At 38.4% G+C, this 13,550-nt stretch overlaps 1 protein-coding gene across 2 annotated transcripts in view; it reads right to left on the reverse strand.

The window, feature by feature from the left end:
* Positions 1–13,550, reverse strand: part of FHL1 (four and a half LIM domains 1) — a 60,354-nt gene that overhangs the window by 28,416 nt on the left and 18,388 nt on the right. The window contains exon 2 of one of the 2 annotated variants that reach the window (XM_090264579.1): positions 10,916–10,989. The gene's annotated coding sequence lies outside the window, so the exon portion shown is untranslated. Of the gene's footprint in view, positions 1–6,780; positions 6,853–10,915; positions 10,990–13,550 lie in introns of those variants that run through there. The other variant, XM_090264581.1, reaches the window with a different exon arrangement.

The raw sequence follows: 13,550 nt of genomic DNA on the forward strand, positions 1-13,550 counted from the left end.
TAGGCTGGCCTTCCGAGTTTCAACAATACAACCTGACTGTGTAATGTGGGGGTAAAGGGAAAAGACACAGTGTTATGTATGTGTTTGTATGTTTGCTGGTAGTTAAAAATAAATAAAAACTCCCCAGAGTTTGAAAACAGAGATTATTTCACATTCAACTTACATAGTCTCTTCTTAGCCACTAGCAAAATCAATGTCAGAATCTTAGCAAATCTGATAGCAGGTCTAAGTATGTCAAAATTGAAACCATACAATAACATGCATGTTTAAGTGTACAAATACCTGCAGTTTACTTTGAAATGCATCCAAAAAATTAAGATAGAACAATGGATGGATGGGTTTGTGATAAAGCAAATATAGTAAAACATTTAATTGTAGAAGCTGGGTGGTGGGAATGAATGTTCACTGTGTAACTTCAACTTTTCTGTTTATAAAATTTCAAAATAAAATATTGGGAAAAATGATGCCATGTGGTAGGAGGGACCGCTCTATTCAAGAATATGCTCCAATAATGTCAGAATACTGATATGAGAGGAACAGGGAGTCAAACAAAGATCTTGAGGTAATGCTGTGCTTTGTAATTTATAAAATGCCTTTCACTTAATTAATTGTAGTTCTAGTAAATGCCTACTAAGTCTCTGGCATTAAATAATAAATGACGGGGAAGATATCAGAGAAAACATCAGTATTCTTGCTCCCAGGGAGCTTTCAGTTTTCTGAGGAAAGCAGAGTACAATTTAAGGCAGCAATCCCAACCAAATCCTGGCTCTTGTTAGGTTGCCTTAGATTGTCCCCACAATAAAATGGAAAATACCCAGGAGAGAACCAAAGAGGTTTTGTCAAGATCCTGTGTAAAGTCTATGAGGACTGACAATCCAGAAGACATAGCTGGGGACATAAAGGATGGGGTAAAAATAATGGAACAAATTGTGTTGTTTTCAGGTGCAAATCTATCATGTGAGCCCAATGCCAAGGGTGGAGGTCATCGTCTCCAATGAGCAGCTGAACCACTTACTGAGCAAAAGATGCTATAGATTGTGAATCCCCTCACCCATGTATGCTGACAACTACATATGCAAACTCTCATTAGAATCCACAGAAAATGCTCCATTAGTTCTGGGAAAGAAACACTGGAAATATCTTAAGTAAATTATTAATTTATAACCCTGAAGAATCCATAAAAATGGTCATATTAAATGGTTTAAGAGATATCCACAGACTCACAAAGACCACAAATTCTCAGCAAACTACCTAAAACCACTGCTTTACTATTTAGGTGAAGAACTGTTAAAAGTAATTTTCATCCAATAAATGAATATCCCTCATTGAGAGATGCTGTACAAAGTGTGAAGCCTGTCTCGCTGATAGGATGAGAGAATGAGGCTACTATTCTAAATATATTTTATGTATTTAATCCTTTTTTATTTAAACTGATTTGATCTTTAGAGCTGTTTAAACAAAACTAAAATATCAACAAGTAAAGAACTAATACAATAAATTACAACTACTATTAGCACCATTCTCTACACTGGGCTTTCAACACATTAAGGTTGATAAGAAAATGATGATGATGACAAGGATAATGAGAAATGCACTACCCTTTCTCAAGCATTAAGGGCTTCGGACCTTAACATTTTGATTTCTGTAAAAGTTTTGACCTTAGCTATGCTTATCGTACTGACCATCATAAAATTTTTATGATTTAGCTATGACCTTAACCTAATACATTTTCTAAGTTCACAGTTACAAGACACATCAGTCAAGGTTTCAACCCCAGAACTTAATGAGTATCACATATTCCAAATAAGGATCTCTTCTACCAGCGTCTGTTGTCGGCTTCACGTCTTTGCCCTATTAACACAAGAGTTGATGTTAAAAAAATCCTAATAAAAATAAGTATTCACAAGTTCCTGCTAGACTTGAACTTAAGCTGATGCCAGATTTGAACTCTAATACCATATACTGGGGAATAAAGATGCAAAAGGGCACATGTCGCTTTCCTTGTCTCAGCTTTTGTGCAATCCTTATCATTTACTGACTCCTTTGTTCTGGTTTTAAAGAAAATTCACATATGTGAGTTTGTTTCTAGAGAAGATGAAAGGACTTGCAAATAAATTATCCATGAGTAAACTAACACACTATACACTAGCCTTAAATAAAATAAAACACTCTGACTGGACCTTGTATAAATTATTAAATTTCTAAAACTGGAGTATCCTTGTAAATCTTAAAGGATCATATGAGAGAGGATAAAGTTTTAAAGGGTCATTTGAACCAACTGAGGTTTAAGATGGTTTGACTGTAGCTACCTTAGAAGTCTTCATTTCCTATCAATTAGATACAGATGAACACTAGATTTGAATTTCACTGTCCAGATCTGACGTCCTCCATGGCAATCCCAGTCAAGCCCAACCTTTATTGCGGACTTCCATAGCACAGTTTAATTCACTTGAACTCTGAAATATGGCTGGAACACACATATGCAAGCAAATTTATAACCCTGTAATCAATAAAGGAGATACTTTTAAGAAATAAAATTGTAATATATCAATGTTCCCATTGATTTAATATTCTTATAAAAGGTTCTTTTAGAACAAGTTCTTACATAGTCCATTAACGGTAACTATTTTTTAAAGTTGTTTACTTTTAGAGAGAAGGGAAGGGAGGGAGAAACAGAGGGAGAGAAACATCAATCGGTTGCCTCTCATATATACCCTCACCGGGGACCAAACCCACAACTGAGGCAGGTTCCCTGACCAGGAATCGAAACAGCAACCTATTGCTTTGCGGAACAATGCCCAACCACGTGAGCCACACCGGTCAGGGCTGCATTAACTAAATATTTCATTTCACTGAAAAGAAAATTAATTCCTGGGACTATTAGCAATGTTGTGTGCATATGTGTGTTTATCTAAAAGACTTTTCAGCTTTCTTTTCAAGTGCTATATGAACTTTGATCGAAGACAGCATAAAAACTGAAGGCTCTGGAGGCTTCACTTTTCAAGAGTCCAGTTAGAATCTTTTCTCTAAGTAGGGAAGTTTCTCTCCTAAAGTGAAAATGAATTCCTTCTACATCAGAGGCTGGGAAAGTTAGGAGATGTATAAGAGGTCAAAATTAAGTCCATTAAATCCCCGCCCTGGATTTAGTCACCATAGAGACAGGGGAGATAAATAAACCAGTAACCTTAACAAATGTGCTGCACCTTTGCCAGACATATCTTTTGACTTAACATTATTTTTACTTAAGTATCTTTCAGTCCAAACATAACTGACGATGAAGACTACAAAACCAAACACAACTAGGCCCAAAAGAAATAGAAACTCTCAAGCAGGCAAAGGGCAGGCAAGGAGTCAAGAGCTACCCCCTTCGTAATGTGCTCTCTGTTCCCCTTGAAAAACGATTGCAACATGAAGCTCCAGAGGCAATGACATATGGGGAAAATATGTGGCACTAAAGCCAGAGGAAACCATGTCAAAAAAGAAAAACAGACATGAAGTAACAGACCTAATTAAAGGAGAAAAGTATACTTACAGCAGGGAAACAAGTATATCTGAAACATGGACCTTGTACAACTGGAGGGAAGGAGATGCTGAAAGAAGGCTCATGACAACAGAGGGAATTTTTGTTATATACCTAAATGAAACCAGAAGATGAAATAGGCATTGTCCCTGAATTATGGTTCCATTATGGTTCTACTTCAGTGTACACTGAGTCTTTAGACATAAGATTCACTCCCTGGCACTTCTACACATTAATGAAGAGCTCTGAGACAAATATTTATACGTTGTCATGTGGGACGCCCAGATGCCTCTGTACCAACCACAGGAAACAGAAGAAAGAAAAACAGGAGCTGAGGATGATGGAACAAAGCAGCAAGTAGGAACTGTATTATCAAAGCCCTATGTTTAGGCTCTGATTTTTCAGAGTTATTTAATAAACAGCCACTGTGTGACCAGTGGGAATATTGCTGCTTTGCAATATGGAGTTGATTTAAGAAGGAAAAAGCTGAAGATCCTCAACCTCTAAGTGAGTATATACTTATAGTGTAAACAAGAGGACAATAATACAAATAAAACCTCCATGTGCCTTCTAGTTCTTGTCCATGTGCACATATCTCTTTATAAAGGTATAAATCACTAGCACATACACAATTTTATGTCCTGGATTTTTTTAAGACTATATTGTACAAATAGATTTTTGCTCCACAAGCATCAGGATTATAATTTTGAACAGATTTATGGAATTCCACTGTATAGAGTATCATAATTACTTAATCAAAAATATTTGATGAAGAAATGAATCATTACTCTAATGTTGGGCACTTAAAGTCTTTCTAATTTTGTGTCCTCACAAATAACACTGTGATGAATACCCACAACATTTAGCTTTTTGCCTTCTTTTCTTAGGACAGTTTGTTTCTTAGAATACACTTCCCAGAGTAGGAGTACTGGATCTAGTGGTACCAATCTTCATGACTTTTGCTGTACATATTACCAAATAATGTTCCAAAAGGCTTTTAACCTATTTACAATATTACCAGCAATGAGTCAGTATTTAGCAGTTTCAAGGTAACCTTGTTAGCAAAGGGTTTTCTTTTTGTTTTTACTTAATAGGTGAAAAATGTACCTTGCTGGCATCTGAATAAGTTTGTTTTTGCATACCAGAGAAACGGAAAGTTCCTCCATACATTTACTTTGTGATTTAATGTGAGTGCTTTTTGCATGTTTACCTACTGCAGAATTCACTCAGCCAACAGTTATGGGACATCTACCATGTCAGGCCTGTGCCAGGCCTTATGATCTATATGAGCCTTCATAACATGGAAATTATCTTGTCAAATTCACCACAAAGTTTTCCTGGTGTGTTTTCCACCTTTAATGAAGTATAATTAACAAAATTATACATATTTAAGGTACAACACGATGACCTGACATACATATATATTGTGAAATAATTTACATACCCATCACCTCAGAGTTACCTTCGTGTGTGTGTGGTGAGAATACTTAAGATCTACTGTCTTAGTAAAAATTTTAAAGTATATTTTATTGATTATGTTGTTACAGTTGACCCAATTTCTTTTCCCTTTTCTCCCCTCTTCCCAGTATCCCCCTCCCCTCCAACAAACCCACCCTCCCTTAGCTCATGTCCATAGGTCATGTATGTAAGTTCTCTGGCTTCACCCTTTTCTATATTATTCTTAACTTTCCTCTGTCTATTTTGTACCAACCAATTACGCTTCTTAATCCCTGCACCATTTCCCCATTTCTCCCCCTTCCCCCTCCCTGATGATAACCCTCCACATGATCCCCATACCTATGATTCTGTTCCTATTCTGGTTTGCTTACTTGGATTTTGTTCTTATTTTTTTAGATTCAGTTGTTGATAGTTGTGAGTTTGTCGTCATTTTAATGTCCATAGTTTTGATCTTCTTTTTCTTAAATAAGTCCCTTTAACATTTCATACAATAATGGCTTGGTGATGATAAACTCCTTTAGCGTTACCTGGTCTGGGAAATGATAGCTTTGCTGGATAGAGCACTCTTGGTTGTAGGTCCTTGCTTTTCATCACATTGAATACTTCTTGCCAGTCCCTTCTTATCTGCAAAATTTCTTTTGAGAAATCAGCTGATAGTCTAATAAGTACCCCTTTGTAGGTAACCTTCTTTTCTGTTGTTGCTTTTAAGATGATCTCTTTATCTTCAACCTTTGGCATATTAATTATGATGTGTCCTCTTTGGGACTCTCTTTGCTTCCTGGACTTGTATGTCTATTTCCTTCGCCAAATTAGGGAAGTTTTCCTTCATTATGTTTTCACGTAAGTTTTCAATTTATTGCTCTTCCTCTTCTCCTTCTGACAACCCTATGATTCAGATGTTGGCATGTTTAAAGTTGTCCCAGAGGTTTCTAAGCCTCTCCTCACTTTTTTTCAATTCTTGTTTCCTCATTCTGCGCTGGTTGACTGTTCTTTTTTCTTCCTTATGTTCCAAATCATTTATTTGAACCCCGGTTTCCTTCCCTTCACCATTGGTTTTGTGTGGATTTTTCTTAGTTTCACTTCGCGTAGCCTTCACTTCTTCTCTTATGCTTTTGCCATACTTAAGCATATCTGTCAAGCCTGTGAGCATCCTTATCACCAGTGTTTTGAACTCTGCTTCTGTTAGGTTGGTTATCTCCTCATCACTTAGTTCTCCCACTGGAACCTTGATCCGTTCCCTCTTTTGGGCCACATGTCTCTGTCTCCTCATCTTGACAGGGTCCTGTGTTTGTTTGCCTCTGTGTCCTAGGTGGAGCTGTCACATCTGTTACGCTGTAAGGGGCGGACCCTTAGTGTGACCCGTTTCACCATGTTGTGGCGCTGTATTGGGGGAGGGGTCTGAGAGGGAACACTACCACTTGCTCAGCACTTGCTCCTTTTCCATGCACTTCTCCCACTTTTGTATGGGACTGGCACCTCTCTAGCTGTTGCCCTGGCCATTGTTCCCAGAGTGGGTGGGTCTGCGGACGTTCTAGGACCATGGGGGCTCTTTAAACAAGTGGACTCTGCTGAGAGACCGGCAGTTCCTTCCTCCACTCCAACCCCCACTGGTTTGAACAGTCAGAAGTAATGCAGCTTTATTTTTGTTGGCACTAGAGCCATGAGCTGCATGGTCTGGTCTGGTGCTGGGAGTGCTCCCCAGGTGTCTCCCTATTTCTTAAAACTTGTGACTGCACTTTCCACCAGCCTGCTGCCGCCACCACCACACCACTTCCTCTCTGCTGCGGCTCCACCCCTCTTACCTGTCTGGATGAGTATTCTTCTTTATATCTTTGTTTGCTGGACTTCCATGCAGCTTGATTTTCTGGAACTTCTGGTTGTCTCTAGTTTTGTGGTAGTTGTATTCCTTAGTTGTGGAGGGAGACACAGCGTGTCTGTCTATGCCTCCATCTTGGCTGGAAGTCAGCAAATTTTTATATATTTGAGTGTGTTCAACTCTTCCTTCCTGAACTATTCTATCATTTTATAGCTTACAAGGTTATCTTATATCCAGAGATTTGATAATTATCTATTTTCTGTGGTTTTATTTATAAGTTTTCTAAGCATCTCATATATACATTCTCCTATAATTATAAAATAAAAAGCTCTAATCCCCACTTCATGATTCTTGAGTTTTAATATCTAGCTTTATTTTTCACTAGAAGCACTTAATTTGAAAGAAGTTTTAAAATAAAAGTGATGTTTATAGTTTAAATGGGCTATGTTGTATTAAAAATAATCTATTTAACTTGCCATGTTGCAACTAGAAGTGAACACAGGTTTATATATAAAGATTCAACCCCAAATAGCCTGGCTAAGATATTCTTCTCTTTCTCAGCGCCCCCACCCCCCCCATAAGATATTTAGAACCATCATTGCATGACTGCCTTTAGGGTAGAGTCCCCTTGCTACTCAAAGAGAGGTGGGTCCTCAGACTATCAGTGGTATAACCTGGTGCTTGTTGGAACAGCAGAATCTCATGCCCTACCCCTGATCTGCTGCATCAGAATTTACATGTTCAAGTCTGAGAAGTACTGGGGTGGACCACAGGAATCTTCCAAATTCTGGTGATGCTCCTTCTCTTCATCAGGCACCACCAGAAGGTATCACTCCCCTCAAATGTTTAGCCTCAGCCCATGTAATGCATCCCCTTAAAATGAACAATATCCAACATCGTGCTCCTGAAAAGCAACAGGCCGTTATTTTGAGAGAAAGGATAGGTCTAAGTTTGAAGCCTCAATTTCACCTAGACCTATAAGAGCTAAGTAGGTTTTCCTTATAAATGAGTAAAACATTCAGATAATGGCAACTGCCCTTGTCCTTAGCATCAAGGAAATAACAGAATGGTGAAGACTGGCAAATTTCAGAGTTCATGTTCCATCTAAAGATACAGCAGATATTTGGCTCCAGCATAGTGTTACCAAATAGGAATGCAGGCAGGCTCGATGTTGCCAGATCTCCTGATATTTCAAGGGAAGCTGAAAATCTGGATTTTTGAAAATGTAAAACATCTATATTTTTAAATGCTGGCAATCCACTTAAAATGTTAAAAGAACACCTCTGTGTGCCAGATCCAGTCCACCAGTTTGAGACCTTGGCTCTAGACTAATGATTTCCAAACTCTTTAAGTTTGTGTAACCCATCTATACTGATTTTCATGCTTACTGCTAGTGCACCAAGGATAGAGGCCACATCAATATAAATGGTACAAATCAAATCACTATGAGAACTATATTTTAAATTTTTGTGTTTTGTGATTATTAAAGCTGCCAAATCAATAATGAAAGTGATCATATGTCAGTGATAAAAATATTTTCTAGATGTGAAATACATGTTTAATTAAAAATAATGTCCCTACCATGGAAGCAAATAAGAGTACCCAGCTCAAGTATGTGTTAAGAATTATCGTATTCAAGTTTTTGTTCCAAGTATTTCCAGAACTAAAAGACAGACAAATACAATAATTTCAAACTCTTCAATTATAAACTTAACCTGTGATAAATGCTGTGTTAAACATAAAATTGGACACATCATTTAAAAAACAAAATAATCCTCCTGTGCAACCTGCAAAGTCCATTTTCCTAAGCTGTTCAATTATTCCAAACAAACTTTTAAAAAATAGAGTGTGAATTACACTATTTACATTTGTTTTCATTTGGGGGCATTTGAATTCCAGGCACAGCTGCATCCCCAGCAATTACTGCATCCTTTATTATCTGCCCGTGCTAGATCTACGGAGGTGGCATACATCACAGGAGACTGGACATAGGGATTCTGATTTATACCCCTGAACCCAAACTGGTATACTCAATACTGGGCGATTTAATGTAAAAAGGTAAATCAATTTTCAGTTACCTCATCTGCAAAAGGGAAAATAATCTAGCAATGTCCTACACTTGAAGATTATCAAACCAAAATGTATTATTATTTTTGTTTTGCTCACTCCTACACACTCCTGGCACATAGTAGGGCTGAATGAATGAATGAAAGGAAGAAAGATCACAAGATACAACTGCATCATGACTAAACTGTTTTACATCAATCCTATATATTTCTGTCATGGTGAAACAGAATTTAACAGATTATACTTAACAAATCAGCTGAGAACCTCACTGCTCTAAAAGAAAACCCAAGTTTTGGTCAAATTTAAGATGTTATCGGAGTATTCTTAATATCACAAAACCACTTTAAACATGTTTTCAAAAAGCTTCAATTAAAAGGTTCCATTTTAAGAATCTGGTCCTGTACACCGTTTCTATTAAGTTTTATTATCCTTTAAAATTTTTTAAATTAAATTTATTGGGATGACAATATTTAACCCTTTGAATGCCAAGTGTAAGTCAAAATTTGGATCAACATGAGAAAAAAAATTATATCAATATGTAACCTGAGGTACAAAAAAAAAAAAAAAGAACAAAACATAAAATACAAATTATTCCATTCTTATTTACATTTATAGCCGTCAAAAAAGTCGCTGGGACCAACGCTGGCACTTTTCGGAAAATTTGTCAGTGTTGCTCACAGCGACGTTGGCACTCAAAGGGTTGATGAGATTATGTAGGTTTCAAGCGTACAATTCCATGGTACATTATCTGTATGCTGAAGTTTTCTACTAATGAAGTTTGTCAAAGTGGCAGATTGTTATGGAATGACTAAGAGCAAACAATGCATGTGAGTGGCCAAGTTTCATGTAGCCAGGATTTCCAACTAAATTGGTAGGAGGATGCTTTTCCCATCTGTATATCTCCTTGAATCATCTAATCTCTGTTTCTCTGGGAAAATAAAAATAGGAGTTGTGAAAGGGCTCAGAGCTAAAGTCTCTGCTCTTCAGGCAGAGTTCAGTGCTTTCCACCTGCCCTGAGAATGGTTCCTCAGGAGGGTCAGAGAGTCACACCTCCTACTGGAGCTTATTTTTTAAATCTGTAGATTATTCTGCAGCAAGTAGACATAAGAATGCAACTACTGCCACCTACTGAATGTGTACCCTAACTGAGATACAAGGACCTACGTTAAATGTGCGACGGTGCAAGGAAGCAGGGCAAGGGGAGGGGAAGACAAAAACCTGTTGATGAATAAAACTAGAAATCCTGGCTGGTCTGGTGAAGGCAAATGTTATCCTCTTTCATAAACGCATGGAGACCGGGGCACAAAAACAGAAAGACTGGGTGAACCATCTTTGAGATTCCCTCCTTTCATTATTTTCAAAGGTGAATATCCAGTCTCTTAAAGAGAGAAATGGTTAACTCTGGATCATCACGGAGAAGACATAAGCCACCGTGGCTAAATTAAGAGGAAAAACGACGCCTATCAATGTGTTAAATGAAACGGCTGGTCAATCTGGCTATTCCCACCAGTGCAGCAGTGCTCTGAACTTTAGTACTAATAAGAAAAGGTCTCCTGGCTCATGTTAATCTAACCCAATGGAAGCATTTTTTGGCCTTCCTATCACCCGATTTTACAGAGGCATCCTGAACCTCAGCTCCCTTCCCTGACAGTTGACTTGGTCAGCCCAACCTCCTCACAGCTGTTAGCAAGAGTCTTTCCCCTCCATCTCAGTATTTGCTCCATGCAGATTTCCTGCTCCCTACTGTTCATGTTGTGACATGAGCAGATCTTTTATTTTCAAGCAGACCTTCTAACAGTTCTGTTGTGTTTGGCACATTCACTTTTCATGCCCCCAAATTAAATGAAAAAAAAAAAAAAGATTTTTTCCCTTGAAAAGGCATTCCCTAGAGAGCTAATATTTAGAATAAGCAGTGATAATAGCTGGGTCAATTAAAATGAACCCTCTTAAATCTACTGTACAAATAAAACACTTCACACAATGTTGACCGTACCACCACAAATTGAAAGGCTGGAGATCAGTTGTAAGAATTTGGGATTATTAGTAGTGCTTACCTCACACTGGATATGTGGACAATGCGATGTATTTGGCAAGAGATGGATGTAGTTGTCAATAACTTCCAACGTGCCTAAGTTAGGAAGAAAATGAAAACCAAGAGGCAAAGTTATCTCTTCAGAAGAAAACTTTGAAATTCTCAAGAAAGAGTCAACTTCCTTTGAAATGGGTCATGGTAATGCGTTCTATTTACTTTGTATTCACAACCTTTAAAGTTAAAGGAAAACTGCCAAGATGTTCTGCATATTTCCCCAAATATCTGTTTATCATATAACATTTGCACTGACAGTGGATCTGGCCACCTCATTATCAAGCTGTATTAGCACAAACACTCAGCATTGTTAGCGGAGTGAGCTCATGGCCTATTTCAGTTTTAAATTAACATTTGGCAATCACCCGGGTAATCAAAACAAATGACTCAGTCGTTTAGAATAGGTCAGTTGAATCTTTTTCCCCCTCTTTTTAAAATCTTTAGAATATTTTGCCACAGGAGGGCTCAGATCCAGACAGAATGTAGAACACAGGTCACCAGAGGAATATTTAGAGGTGTTGCTATGGAGATGAGGTGCCCTGTGACCTCTGAAGTTATCTCCAATCAACAACAGGATTAGGACTCAGGCTGGTGAGCAGGCTCATCCTAGTGCTCATGGCTCCTCCTCATCACATTGCTAGGAAACACGTGTGCCCCGTGCTTTCCCCATCACAGCACAAAGACAAACCACTCCGACCTGCTGCCCTCCCCACAGGCCCTGTCATACCCCTTATTATCCACCCCTCATTATTCAGAAAGGACTGGCTGGGGCGCAGGAAACAGGATGTGTGATCACTGTATTATCCGCAATGTGTGAAATCCTGAAACTCATACCCAAAAGCACTTTTATATCAACTGTGAAATGTACACAGAGCAAATGAAATCTGAGGAAAGGACAGCTCCCTGAGAGGAGGGCTCTGTCTGTTCTATTTACTGATCTAATCCCATGCCCAGAACAGTGCCTGGCATATAGGAGGCTCTCAACAAGTTACCTACTGACTGAAATAGGACAAACATAAACCACGGATTATAACCAGGCTTATAACCGCCCTCCACTGGCCCCCAATCAACCGTTTCCAGGATGACCAAACAAGCAGTGGTTGTAGATTCTTAAAAATTGTTAATGTACTGGAAAATAAATAGCTGGTCTGGTTAGCTCAATAGGCTAATGGGTTCATCTGTTTAGAGATCTTAATGACATCTGTCATTGTTGAAGATAAAATAGACAAGTCTGCTGACTACGGAGTCAGGGTTCTTGTCTACCAGGTCAAAAGTCCAAAGTAAGGTGAATTTGTACCAGTGGTGAAGAGCTAACTTTCAAAAGCAAATGTTGGAAAGTGACTGAGTTCTAGTCCTCTTCCCACCCATACTTAAGTAGAAGGAGTATTTTCATATCCTATAATATAAATATGCTTTTTTTTTTTTCATGTTATGTCTCATTTGTCCCACGGAACTTGAAGTTTCTTGAAGTTTCTTGTCTACTTGAAGCAATTCAGTTCTCTACTTAAAGAACCAGGATAGCTTCTTCCCTAAGACCCTAACCCTGCCAGTACCTTCTCTGCCTTATCTCTGTCTGCTCACCACCTCTTAAAAGTTCAACTTTTGAACTTTGAACCCTAGGGCGTAGGGTGGCAGATTACTTGTTTTCTAGTAACCACCAGACTGGCTCTCCCTTTCAGAGTAGTCCTTGCGTGTCATGATCCCTGACACACTCCAGAGGGCAGAAGAGAGAAAGTCCCAAAGGCAAGACTCTCACATTGGGGTCCAACTTGGGTCCCTGCCAGTGGAGTCTTCAGTTCCCTGTTTTTAGTTTCATCATCAAGAACTAGACCACAAAGAATGATTAAAAAGGACTGCAAGATTTTAACAAGATTTGTAGTTCTGTTTCACTTTATTGTCTGTGCTAGTGTGTTCCATGTAACATTCAGTTGGATTGGGAGGATAAAGACACTCATGGCAGGTAGAATTGTATATACTTTTGAATCTGCAGTGTGTAATTGTACGCCTCTGACCAGACATAATACAAACTGTGTTGACAATATTGCGCAAGTCAAAGAATAAAAACAGAACGGCAGCCAAACACACTGGATAAAATGTGATGACAGCAAAGTAATCCAAAATAAAACCCAAACACTTTAGGGTCAGTCATGCTTTTAAATAAATCATGTTAATCTTATCCTATCCTGACAGCATTAATAAGTAAAATTAGACAAATCATTTATATTATTACAGAAGAAGCCAGTAGCTATGTTCCTGTCATATTTAACATGCACAATCATTCTCCTTCAGGTTTAACAATAGTATTGTGGTCACAGACACTGGCAACCCTATCACTACTGTCAGCCAAGCTTAAATGGTCCCCAAATCACCAATCAACTGTGTGAATTATGCGGAAAAAAAATCCAGAGACAACAGCTGTTTGAATGAGCCTAAAAGGCTAGTTGAATCAAAGTGGATGAGCCCCACAGATTCATTGTCTCCTTTAAATTCTTTCATTGTGACCGTCATGGTAACCATTCCTTAAGCTTGTCCTTCACAATATTCTCTCCCACCTAAGAAACCAAAGACTGGTGAACCCCAAATATCTTAATTAGGTTCACTTG

This window comes from Furipterus horrens, unplaced genomic scaffold (genome assembly GCF_987537825.1).
Source record: "Furipterus horrens unplaced genomic scaffold, mFurHor1.1.pri manual_scaffold_17, whole genome shotgun sequence".
NCBI classification, from domain to species: Eukaryota; Metazoa; Chordata; class Mammalia; order Chiroptera; family Furipteridae; genus Furipterus; species Furipterus horrens.